Source organism: Tenrec ecaudatus, chromosome 5 (assembly GCF_050624435.1).
Source record: "Tenrec ecaudatus isolate mTenEca1 chromosome 5, mTenEca1.hap1, whole genome shotgun sequence".
NCBI classification, from domain to species: Eukaryota; Metazoa; Chordata; class Mammalia; order Afrosoricida; family Tenrecidae; genus Tenrec; species Tenrec ecaudatus.
Window position 1 is genome coordinate 30,267,994 of NC_134534.1, and position 11,396 is coordinate 30,279,389.

At 40.8% G+C, this 11,396-nt stretch overlaps 1 pseudogene; it reads right to left on the reverse strand.

Annotated features, from left to right (window-relative positions):
• LOC142449062 (large ribosomal subunit protein eL28 pseudogene) overlaps nt 1-11,054 on the reverse strand; it is a 45,863-nt pseudogene extending 34,809 nt beyond the window's left edge.
• Between the last annotated feature and the right edge of the window lie 342 nt (nt 11,055-11,396).

The following is an 11,396-nucleotide window of genomic DNA, read 5'->3' on the forward strand; positions in this document are numbered from 1 at the left end:
GACTTTCATTGGAAGAAGTGTAGTGCATTCTCCTGTATCCAAACTGATTTTGTTCTGCATCATTGCTGTGCAGGTCTGTGGCTGTATTGTTTTATAATTTTTTTGTATGATTCATTTTGTATACAATAGCACTGTATTTTAATAAACAAAATTATGGGAACTCTTTCCCCCATCTAACATGTAAGCAAGTTAGCTATGAATTTAATATAATACTAAATGATCTCAGGTATAATTTAATGAGGTGGACCAAACAGGCAACCAGACCAGAACCCCATCAGCAGATTATCATTTTTGTCTGAGTAGAAGTGGATATAAAGAAGCAAAGACATGTCAGCTTTTCAGCAGCAAGCATAAAACAGTGACTATTAACCCTATAAAAGAAAAGATTGCCTCATTGTGAAATAGGCATTTAGTATCAAACCGGATTTCCCAATGAGTCATTGTAAGAAAACAAACTTTTAAAGACACGGCACAAAGCAACATTTTAGACACTCATTCGTGCATAAATTTTAAATATATGTGCATGATGTATTGTGTCAAAAGTAAAGAAAAATTAGGTTTCCATTTACAATTTTTATACAAATCTTTGTGTGACATTGGTTACCATTTCCACAATGTGTCAACATTCTCATTATTTCCATTTCGTTTGTTCTGTTTCCAGTGATCTAGCTTCAACCCTTCCTTGCCTTCTTGTCTTTGCTTTTGAATAAATGTTAACCATCAGGCCTCATGAAGTTGATTGTGTAAGGGAGCACATTATTTGTGGGTGACCTTGAATATTTTATAAGCCAGTCTGTTACTTGGCTGAATGATGACCTTCTAGTAGCTTCAGGGCTAAGTTCAAAGCCTATCTTAGATCAATAGTCTTGAGAGTCTCTCAGGTCTCTATCATCCAGTAGGTCTGGTTGTTTTTATACTGTTCTATATTTTTCTCCGATTTTATCCTGGGACCTTTCATTTGTGCCCCTGGTTAGAACAGATGGAAGTGATAGTTGAGCACCATCTATCTATCTGGTTTCAGATTATTTGTTCTGTTGACTAGTTTCTTAGAGATGTTGAGTTACTTCATTTTCTTATGCTCCAAATAAGTAGGGACTTTTTACTGGTATCTTACATGGGCACTCAAAAACATACAACCCCATATAATACCAAACTAGAACATTATCTTTATGAAATATTTTATGCCAATTGACTAAGTTGTCCCATGATACTGAGTCTAAGCCTTCTAACCAAGTCAACAAATCCCACAAGTCATTTGGATATGTCTAGGAAGTTTGCATAACTGTGCCTTTTATATGCTTTACAGTTTACATGGACATCCAAGACCAGTATACACAAACACATTATGTATACATGCCTACAGTGTCATTAGACCACTCTTTAGGCATCGACCAACTTTTGCCTTCTTATGCATATGCATAAATAGCTTCCTGTGTAACTATACACAATTTTTGGTTGTTATCACTAGTGTTGCAATTTTTTTAGGTCACTGAATATACAAAAGTTATCCCTTTTTCTTGTTTGCATCTTCATGTCTTCATCTACCTGGATCAAACTGTTCAGACTTCACCCATCTTTGGTGTTGCTGTCCCAGCAGCAAAAATAACAAGTGTCTACTATCTAGAAGGTAACCCGCCTTCCTCCCACACCCAACACACTCTGTTACCATTCAAAGAAGTTTTCTTTTGGTGTGTCTATGTATTCCTGACATTTTATAATAGTATAACCATGCAATATTTGCCCATGCGTTATTAGCTTATTTTAGTCAGCATAATGCCCTACAGATTAATCCAGTTGTAAGAATTTTTGTCGACTTCTCATTAATATTTATAGTTGCAAGGACCCTATTGTATATGTACTATTGCTTATCTGTTCTTCTGTTGATGGACACTTGATTTGTTTCCTTCTTTTTGCTGTTGTGAGTGATGCTGCAATGAACATAGGTGTGCATAATTATTTGTGCCATTTCTATTTTATGAGTGGGCTTCATAAGTCCCCTCATATCATTTTGGAGTTTGATTATATTGCTTAAATATATACCTAGGAGTGGATTTTCTGGATCATCAGGTGTTTTCATTCTAGTTTATTAGCAAATGCCATCCCATTTTCTTTTACGGATACACCAGTTCACAATCCTACTTGTAGTGTATAAGAATTCCAATCTTGCCACAACCTCACTATCCTTTGTTGTTTTCTGGTGGTTTGAATTGTGCCATTGTTTGTAGGGTGAGATGTTATCTTATTAGAGTTTAGATTTCCACCTTTCTAATGGGTAAGGCACATGAGCATCTTTTCATGTATTGCTCGCTGCCTGAATTTCTTTGGCAACGAATGACATGTTCATAAAGTAGGTCTAATATTTCATTAGTTTTCTATATATTTTAAGATTCTACCTTTTGTGATATCTGTCACAGCCAAAGATTAACACTCCCCCCACCCTCCATGATGCAGGTTCTCTTTTTACTCTTTGTGAAAAATGTTTTGATGAGTATAAAATGGTTCATTTTTAAGAGATCCTAGTTATCTAATGTGTGAATCATGTATTTTTGCCAAAAATCAGGTGTTTTAGTTTTGTTCCTCAACCTGAACTTATTGTCCTTGAGTAGGTTCAGATCCATAGCCACCCTAGTGGCTGGTGGTTTCCCTCTGCTGAGCTGGTGGCGGAGTGATTACAAATGGAGCTGCTCGCTAACCTTCAGGTCAGCAGTTGGAAACCAGCAGCAACTCCACAGGAGAAAGGCTTTCTGCTCTGATTAAAAGTTACACTCAGAAACCAACAGGGGCAGCTCTAGCCTGGCTCATGTTATTTCTATGAGTCAACGTCAATTCAATGGCAGTGAATTTGGGTTTTGCTTCAATGTTGCTCCCCAAGAATTTAGATCTTGAATCCATTTTCCACTAATTTATGTGTCTTATGTGCTATGATTCTATCTCATTTTTCTGTAAATGGGAAACCAGTTTGTGAGTACCATTCCTTGAGGAGACTATTTCTTCTCTATTGAGTGGGCTTCAAATTTGTGGCAAAGATCAGCTGCCCCCTATATGGATGCATTAACTTCGGGTTCTCCATTTTTTTCTGTGCCTGCCACTGAACTAGTACCGGCTGTTTGGATAATGTGGCTGGACTTGTACTGTTGCTTTTGAGCAGGGAGTGTGAGGCCCCCTACTTTGTTCTTCTTCATTATTGCTCATGAACACAAAGCTTACAGACTTCAACGTCTCTTCTCCGTCGCGGTGCACTTCCTAAGTCCCATGTTTGTTGCCTCCCCCAAATTGCTTGCTTTTAAATTGCAGTGATTTAACTGCTGACTCCGTGTGTAGATGCCATCCTTTAATCAGCAGTTTGATAATAAGATGACATGTTTACAAACTGGCTTTTACTTCATTTTTGGCTTAAAGTTTCTCTCTCTATAAAACAAGACTTCAGTTACAAAAAATTTTGCCCGTGTCTAACCCTCTTTGTTTTCTTAAGCTATGTTGAGTCGCTTAACTTTTGATCACTTCTTGAGGGAACGTACTGAGCAGAGCTTAATCATAAGAACTAAATGGTCTTAACTTAGGGTTTGTGATTGAGAGCTCAGAATCCACTCATATGTCTAAGGTTACTATACCTCTCATGGTCCACGTTAGGTTCCCTGGTGGTGCAGTGGTGATGTTTCAGATTGTGGTTTCAGCATGGTAGGCAGGTGGGAACCACCAGCAGCTTCATGGAAGAAGGACTGGGCTTTCTATTCCCACAAACAATTACAGTCTCAGAAACTCACGGAGCTCACTATGATGGCATTGGGTTTGTGTGTGTGTTTGTTTGTTTGTGGTCTACTTTAGAGGCAGCATTATCAACTCCTTGAGAAAAATATAGATCTACTGCATGGGCTTAGGGATTTTTGATATTTCTAATAATAGTATCAGTAATGTAGTCAATGGCATGACATTTAAAATGTTACCTAAAAAGAAAATAATTATATAGATGGGAAAGATTAATGTCTTAAAATACATGGAACATTTGATTATACAGATTAAAAAGTTAAGTGACTGAACATAGTTTGAGAAACAAAAATTAGACATACTATTACAATGTAAATAGGTGAACTAAGATTCTATTCAATCCAGTCCAAAAATAATCAGTCCTTTTGGTGGAAAATAATTGTGAACAAAGGTTTTTTTCCCTTGTTTTTTGTCTTTGTAGCTACCATATTTACCCTTCGATGATATCTCTGATTTCAGCCCTCACGCTGCTACTTACACTTATTCCCACGCATGTTTATCCAATTCCAATGGCCAGTTTTGAGGGAAAATTGTGTTTGTACTTTAATCCCTAACAGGATTTCACTAGTCCTCGGTCCTTGTCAAATATGCAAAATTAGTTTATCATCGTGCCAACATTGCCACCTCCTTTTATCTGTGTGCATGCTCAAATAATCTCAGGCTGAGCTACTGTTTTCATCATGATTTGGTGGGATAATGGTAGGGGAATGGGAATATTATGTGTTGATCTTTTTACCCTCTCAGAAATCCTAAGGGATTTGGGGAAATTTTTAAAAATTCTCTCATTCTCTGAAAATGTATTTTAATTGGGGGGTACCATTTAGCTAATAAGGATAGAGAATAAATTAAGTAAGAGGTGATTATAGAAATACCCCACACTTAAATACACGCACCATAGCATGTGTTCCAATGATATTTCCTCCAAGTGTTGTTTTATGTGAGGAGTTGATTCTCCCTCAAAGCAGCCCTGTGTGCAACCGAAGGAAACCCTGCCCAATCCGGCCCCACCTCGTGCTGGTGCTTATGTCTGAACCATTGTTGTAACCGCTGTGCGGCCCACCGAGAAGTCTCACGCCTTCTGATTTGTGGTCTTTTGTTCATCACTTGTTCTTTCGTCTCTCAAAGGTTATTAGATCTTTCCTTTGCTTTTAATTTTCTAAAATTTCACCGAGCTGGGCTTGGGAGAGGGTCAATTTCCATTTAATGTTAAGAAGGCTTTATAAGTACCTCAGGCGCTTGTGAAAGTGATGCAAGGAATAAGGAAGATGGAAACGAATGGATGTCTTTGAATTATGGTGTTGTCAAAGAATATTGAAAGTATGATCTATGACCAGATGGACAAACAAACCTGTCTTGAAAAATGTACAGCCTGAAGACTCCTTAGAAATGAGACTGGTGACACTGCATCTCACATCCTCTGGACATGTTATCTGGAGAGACCAGTGCCTGGGAAAGCCTACCATGCTTGAGAAAGTGGAGGGTCAGTGATGAGAAAGACCTCGTAAAGCAGACGGACACAGTAGGTGCAGCAACAGGCTCCAAGATAAGAATTGTGAGGACAGCGCATACCTGGCAGGATTTTGTCTGCTGTCTACAGGGCTGCTATGGGTCAGAACCAACTGACTTCATGGCACCGAATGAGAACAGCAAGATGAAGAGACTGTTTTAGGCTCGCTCTGTTTTCCCTTGTCTCTCTTCCTTTACCTCTGAAGAGAGGAAGCAATCAAATCTTCAAGTTCTGGAGTCAGATGCCTGGAGTTTAAATCCTAGATTTTCTACTTAAAAGTTTAATGACTTAAATTTTTATGTTTTCATTTTCCCACCACATGGACAGAAGTCACAAAGGTACTATGAGTTGTAATCAATTAAGATGGCCCTTCTAGTCATAATTCTTTATGTGATATAGTTGTGGCTTCTATGCCGGTGACTCTAATCCCATTTGGGAGGATTAAAACGGGTGGGATGAAGCCCTGACCTTAGTAGAGTTTGTGAAAAAGGCACATCTTTTGTTTCCTTGGGAGCTGTGGCCTGTTAAACAAGAAAAACCACCCCTCCACCGAAACACTCGTCTGTGCTTAAGAGCCACTTTGGACACAGAGAGAAAGTCTGGGACCATGAGAAGAGCATGTTCAAGATCTCTGTCTGAACTGACCGTCTGAGACCAGAGGCAAACGAACTGCGGGGAGGAAACGATGCAACACAGTAAGAGGAGCAGCGCGGAGACTAGGGAACTAGCAGCCGAGAGACGGGCAGGCTTCCGGGTGCACAGAGGCAGGGGCCAAGGGACCACGGGGCTGAGAGACTGAGGACCAGAGAGATACTTTACTGCTGCTTGAAGAGATGTATTGTTGCGAACCAGTGATTGTATCCTTGCTATTTACTGATCCTGACTTGTGGAAACATGCCCACTTTTCTAATAAGCCCCCCAAAGTGTGAGTTTTGTCTGTGAGTTCTCTGCGGCCATTGCAATGAATAATTGAACCCGACATAGAAGTAAAGCATTGTGGGAGAAATGGTTGTTGTCCACGTAGATAGCAAAGGATGAAGTGTGAAGGTATGTCTGATGCCTCCCTCATGGCCGTATAGAAGCCGGAGGGGGGGGTCATATATGACCCCCTGCCATGCCATTTACTGCAACAAAGCCATAGTCTTGAATGATTTCAAAGGTGTAACGTCTGGCTGTCATATAGGAAAAGCCATCTAAACATCTGATTCGGACTCGTCGTTGTTTTTCTTAGACATCGTCAGTCCCAACTCAGTGACCCTATGCACAACGGAAGGAAACACTGCCATCCTTACAATTGTTCTTTAAGTTTGAGCTCATTGTTGAAGCCACCATGCCAATCCATCTTGTCAAGGGTCTTCCCCTTTTTGGCTGCCCCTCTACTTTCAAGCAGGATGTCCTTTTTCAGAGATTAGTCTCTCCCCAAAACGTGTCCAAAGTATGAGATGAGGTCTAGTCATCTGACTATAGTGACTCCATATTGGATTTCTGAGTCTGTCTTTTTAAAAAAATATACTTTAATCACAATCCATATATTCATCCATTGTATCAAGCATATTTGTACATATGTTGCCATTATCATTTTCAAAGCATTTTCTTTCTACTTGAGTCATTGATATCAGCTCCTCATTTCCCCCTCCCTCTCTCACCCTCCCTCCTTGATGAACCCTTGATAAACTATAGATTATTATTTTCATGTTGCATCATCCTCTGTCACCCTTCACCCACTTTCTTGTTGTTCGTCCCCTTGGGAGGGAGTTATATGTTGATCCTTGTGATTGATTCCCCTGTTCCCCCCCACCACATTCACCTTATCCTCTTGGTATCTCAGTTCTCATTGTTGGTTCTGAGGGGTTTATCTATCCTGGAGTCCCTGTGTTGCTGGCTCTTATCTGTAGCAGTGTCCATGTTCTGGCGTACTCCGATTTGCAAGGTAGAAGTGAGGTCATGATAGCGGGTTGGGGTGTGTGAAGCATTCAAGAACTAGAGCAGCACTTCTCAACCTGTGGCTTGCGACCTGTTTGGGGGTTAAATGACCCTTTCACAGGGGTCACCTAATTCATAACAGTAGCAAAATTACAGTTATGAAGTAGCAATGAAGATAATTTTATGGTTGTGGGGTCACCACAACATGAGGAGCTGTATTAAAGGGTCGCTGCATCAGGAAGGTTGAGAACCACTGAACTAGAGGAAAGTTGTATGTTTCATTAGTGCTATACCGCACCCTGACTGGCTCATCTCTTCCTTGTAACCTTTCGATGAGGTTGTCCAATTGTCTACAGATGGGCTTTTGAGTCTCCACTCCATGACCCTCCAACCCCAACCGATTCACATTGGTATGATTTTTTTCTGGGTCTTAGATGCCTGATACCTGATCCCATAGACACCTCATGATCACACAGACTGGTGTGTTTCTTCCATGTGGGCTTTGTTGCTTCTCAGCTAGATGGCCTCTTGTTTGTCTTGAAGCCTTTAAGATCTCAGATGCTATAGCTTTTGATAGCTGGGCACCATCAGCTTCTTTATGCACCGCTTTGTGTTCAGTGATTGTGTCGGGAAGGTGAGCATCACAGAATGCTGGATTATTAAAACAACAAAGAATGTCCTCTTGTATTGAAAGAGTACTTAAGTCGAGGCCCAATGTCCATCTGCTACCTTAATTCTTAACATATAGATGTAAGTACATAGATCTGTTTCACTATCGCTATATATAAATATATTTACATATGTACACACCTGTATTTAGACCTCTATAACTGCCCTTTACCTCCTAGTTCTTTCCTCTATTTCCTTTGACTTTCTTCCTGTCTCGTTATCATTTTCGGTCTTCATTCAGGTTTAGTAATTCCTGTTACCTTGCCCTTGATTAAGCCCCACTAGGCATCCTAGGCCCTTCTCTCCATTGATTTTAGTTCACCTGTTCCCTTGTCCTTGCGATGGTTGACCACCACCCTCTTCCCCGTTCTCCCACTTCCCCTTCTCCTGTGTCTCCTCGGAACCATCAGCCCCATTGATTTAGTTTCCAAATTGTTTATCCCACCTAGCTTATCTAGGTAGACATTCAGAGACATTAATAAGTGCAAAAACTAGGCAAAGCCAAACAAAACAACAAAAGAAGACAAAATCAACAAAATAACAACAAAAAACCAAAATAACAACAAAAAGGAAGCCAATGAGAAAAAAGGAAAAGCCAATAAATAGTTCCAAGTCTGGTTTTGGACCTTTAGGAGTGTTTTCCAGTCAAGTCTGGTGGCATGCCACACTCTATCTCCAAAGTCTATTTTTGGTATTCCCTGGGGACTTCATCTCTTTGCTCTCCTTGCTGCTCTGTTGCACATCCTTATTGTTTCACCCCAGTGTGATGAGGTCAGATCAGGCACAATCTCCACACTGTCTCCAGTGTTGTCCCCCGTAGCACTATGGTTCAGTGAGAGGCGTCATGTTTTGTGGTGGGATCAGCCCTATGGTCCTCTCTGCATTGTCTGCTCTGAGCAGGAATATCATCCACAAGACTTGGTGGGCCAGGATGTGTTCCCCTCACTCTCCATCCCTCTTCGTTTCTCCTGTGTGCTCTCATCAGACATGCCCCTTTCTCCAAGCTGTAATTTCAGTGTTGTCTTCTGATGTGCACCTAGTTGGGATTGGGGCCAGCACCATAGACCTATTAGTTCCCTGGCACAGGCCAGGATGTTGTATTTATGTCTTGGTGCGCTGGGTTGAAGCCTGGTCTCTCTCTCTCCCTCTCCTGTGGAGATATAAAAATACCCTCCCCTTGGGTGGACTGATGCCCTGCTACCCCCTACCCATGTTTTCTTTATTATTGTTATTCTCTGTCTTTCCCCCTCCTATTTAGGTGACTGTCATATGTATCCCTGGATTGGGTTTGGCCCCTGCCATTTTACCTGGACCTCACCCCAGGAATGTATGTACATAGTAGCTTTTCCCCTGTGCCCCATTTTTTAAGCTTACCTCAGTGGACTCATGTTGTACTTGTCCTTTAGTGCTTGGCTTACTTCACTTAGCATGATTTCCTCCAGTTCTTCCCATGCGGCACAATGTGCTTCATGTGTTCATCGCTGAGTCTGTATATTTTTACGGATGTATATGGTCTCATTTTTCTCTTGTGGAGTAACTGGTAGGTTTGAATTGCTGACCTTGTAGTTTGCAGTCCAGTGAGTAACCCACTTTGCCGCCAGGGCTTCTTATTAAATCATAAAGGTTATATTATTATTTTTTAATCTGTTGAACTTTGATCACCTGGAACTGTCATCTAATTTTTATACTTTTCTTCTCCCACCAGCCAACTCATTGTGACTTTTCCCCACTTTCTGGGATGCTTTCAAATGTGGACCTTTCAACTTATTATTATTCAAAATCTGTTTTTTATGCTTTAATTCCAAATTACATTTGTTGATTCATTTTTGTAATATCTTCTCACCCTCTGAAAATATTGATTATCTTCCCCCCTCATTGCACAGTTTCTGTTTTTTTATGATGATATTTAGTTGCTCTTTATATTGAAGGTCAAAGTATTTCCTCAAATGCCCAGTAATCTTATTTGTCTACACATTTTATTTTATTTTATTTTTTCCCCCATCCTTTTTTTAAAATCATTTTATTGGGGCTCATAAACTCTTATCACATTCCACACATACATCAATTGTGTAAATAACACTTATACATTCGTTGCCCTCATCATTCTCAAAGTTCGCTTTCCACTTGGGTTCCTGGAATCAGTTTGTCTACACATTTTTAAGGATAAAGAACCGTAATATTGATTTGGAAGAAATGAGCATGATGGGTAATTACCCACTGTGGGCTTCAAGGTAGAATAATTTGGAATAAATGGGGGAAGGGAAAATTAGAAGAAACAAAAAAATGGAGGTTTTAAAAGTAAAAAGACAAACCCAAAACTTAATTAATTAATTTAAAAATGCTCAAAAAACCTCCAGATTTCTTACCCTCAGATCTCACTATTGGTCTGAATGGTTTAAATAGGAAGAAAAGTAAAACTCAAGTGGACTTAGAGTCTTCAGTGACATACAAGTTCATTTCAAACCAAAAGGGAATGATTGGCTGGGATATTTTATTGATGAGGTTCCAACTTCAGCACATGTACATATTTCCTTTGGAGAGAGCCATTTTCTTGAAGAAATTTCCCAGAATCATTCTTTTTATTTATTTACTTACTTACTTAATTATTTCCTTTTTTTAATTATTATTTTTTAATCCTTTTTGGGGGGCTCGTACAACTCTTATCACACCCTTACATCCATCCATTGTGTCAAGCACATTTGTACATTTGTTGCCATCATCATTCTCTCTTTGGGGGGATGGGGAGGGCAGTTCTCTTTGTTGCTCTGGGCGAGGGGTACTTCCAGGCTCTTGGTGGGGCGAGTCCGCTTCCTCTTCACCATCACAGGCTTCTGGCTGTGTAGGACAGCGCTGGCTCTGCAGATTGGCAGCCACGGGGAAGTCGGGCAGTGCTTGTTCTTGCAGATCATGTGTTGGATGCTGCTGAGCGTGGCCCGGGTGTTCTTGTTCATGTGGTCCCACGTAGGAGGTGGCCGGCTTCCGCTAGCCTGACCTCCGCTTCAGGACCACCTCGTCCCCCTTGCCTTTGGCAGCAGGCTTCACATCCACGTCTTGCAGTGAATCAGCACGTTGCAGCGGAAGGAGTTGCGGGCTTTCAGGTTATTGGGCTCCATGCTGTGCGTCTGCTTGTTCCTCTAGATCAGAAACCTGGAGCAGTTCCGAACACCATCCATTGCAGATGCACAGACATGGCAGCCGTGACTCCTCTCCCTACCACGACCGAAGACAGAAAGAGCCATCATCAAATGTTCTCAAAACATTTTTTTTCTACTTGAGCCCTTGGTATCAGCACCTTATTTTATTACCTTCCCCCAGCCCCTCCCTCCTTCATGAACCCTTGATAATTTAAAATTTATTATTACTTTGTCATGTCTTCCGACGTCTACTTTCACCCACTTTTCTGTTGTCCACCCCCAGGGAGGAGGTACTATGTAGATCCTTATAATTGATTCCCCCTTTCTACCTCACTTTCCCTCTATTCTCCTGGTATCACCACTCACACCACTGGTCCTGAAGGGGTCTCTGTCCTGGA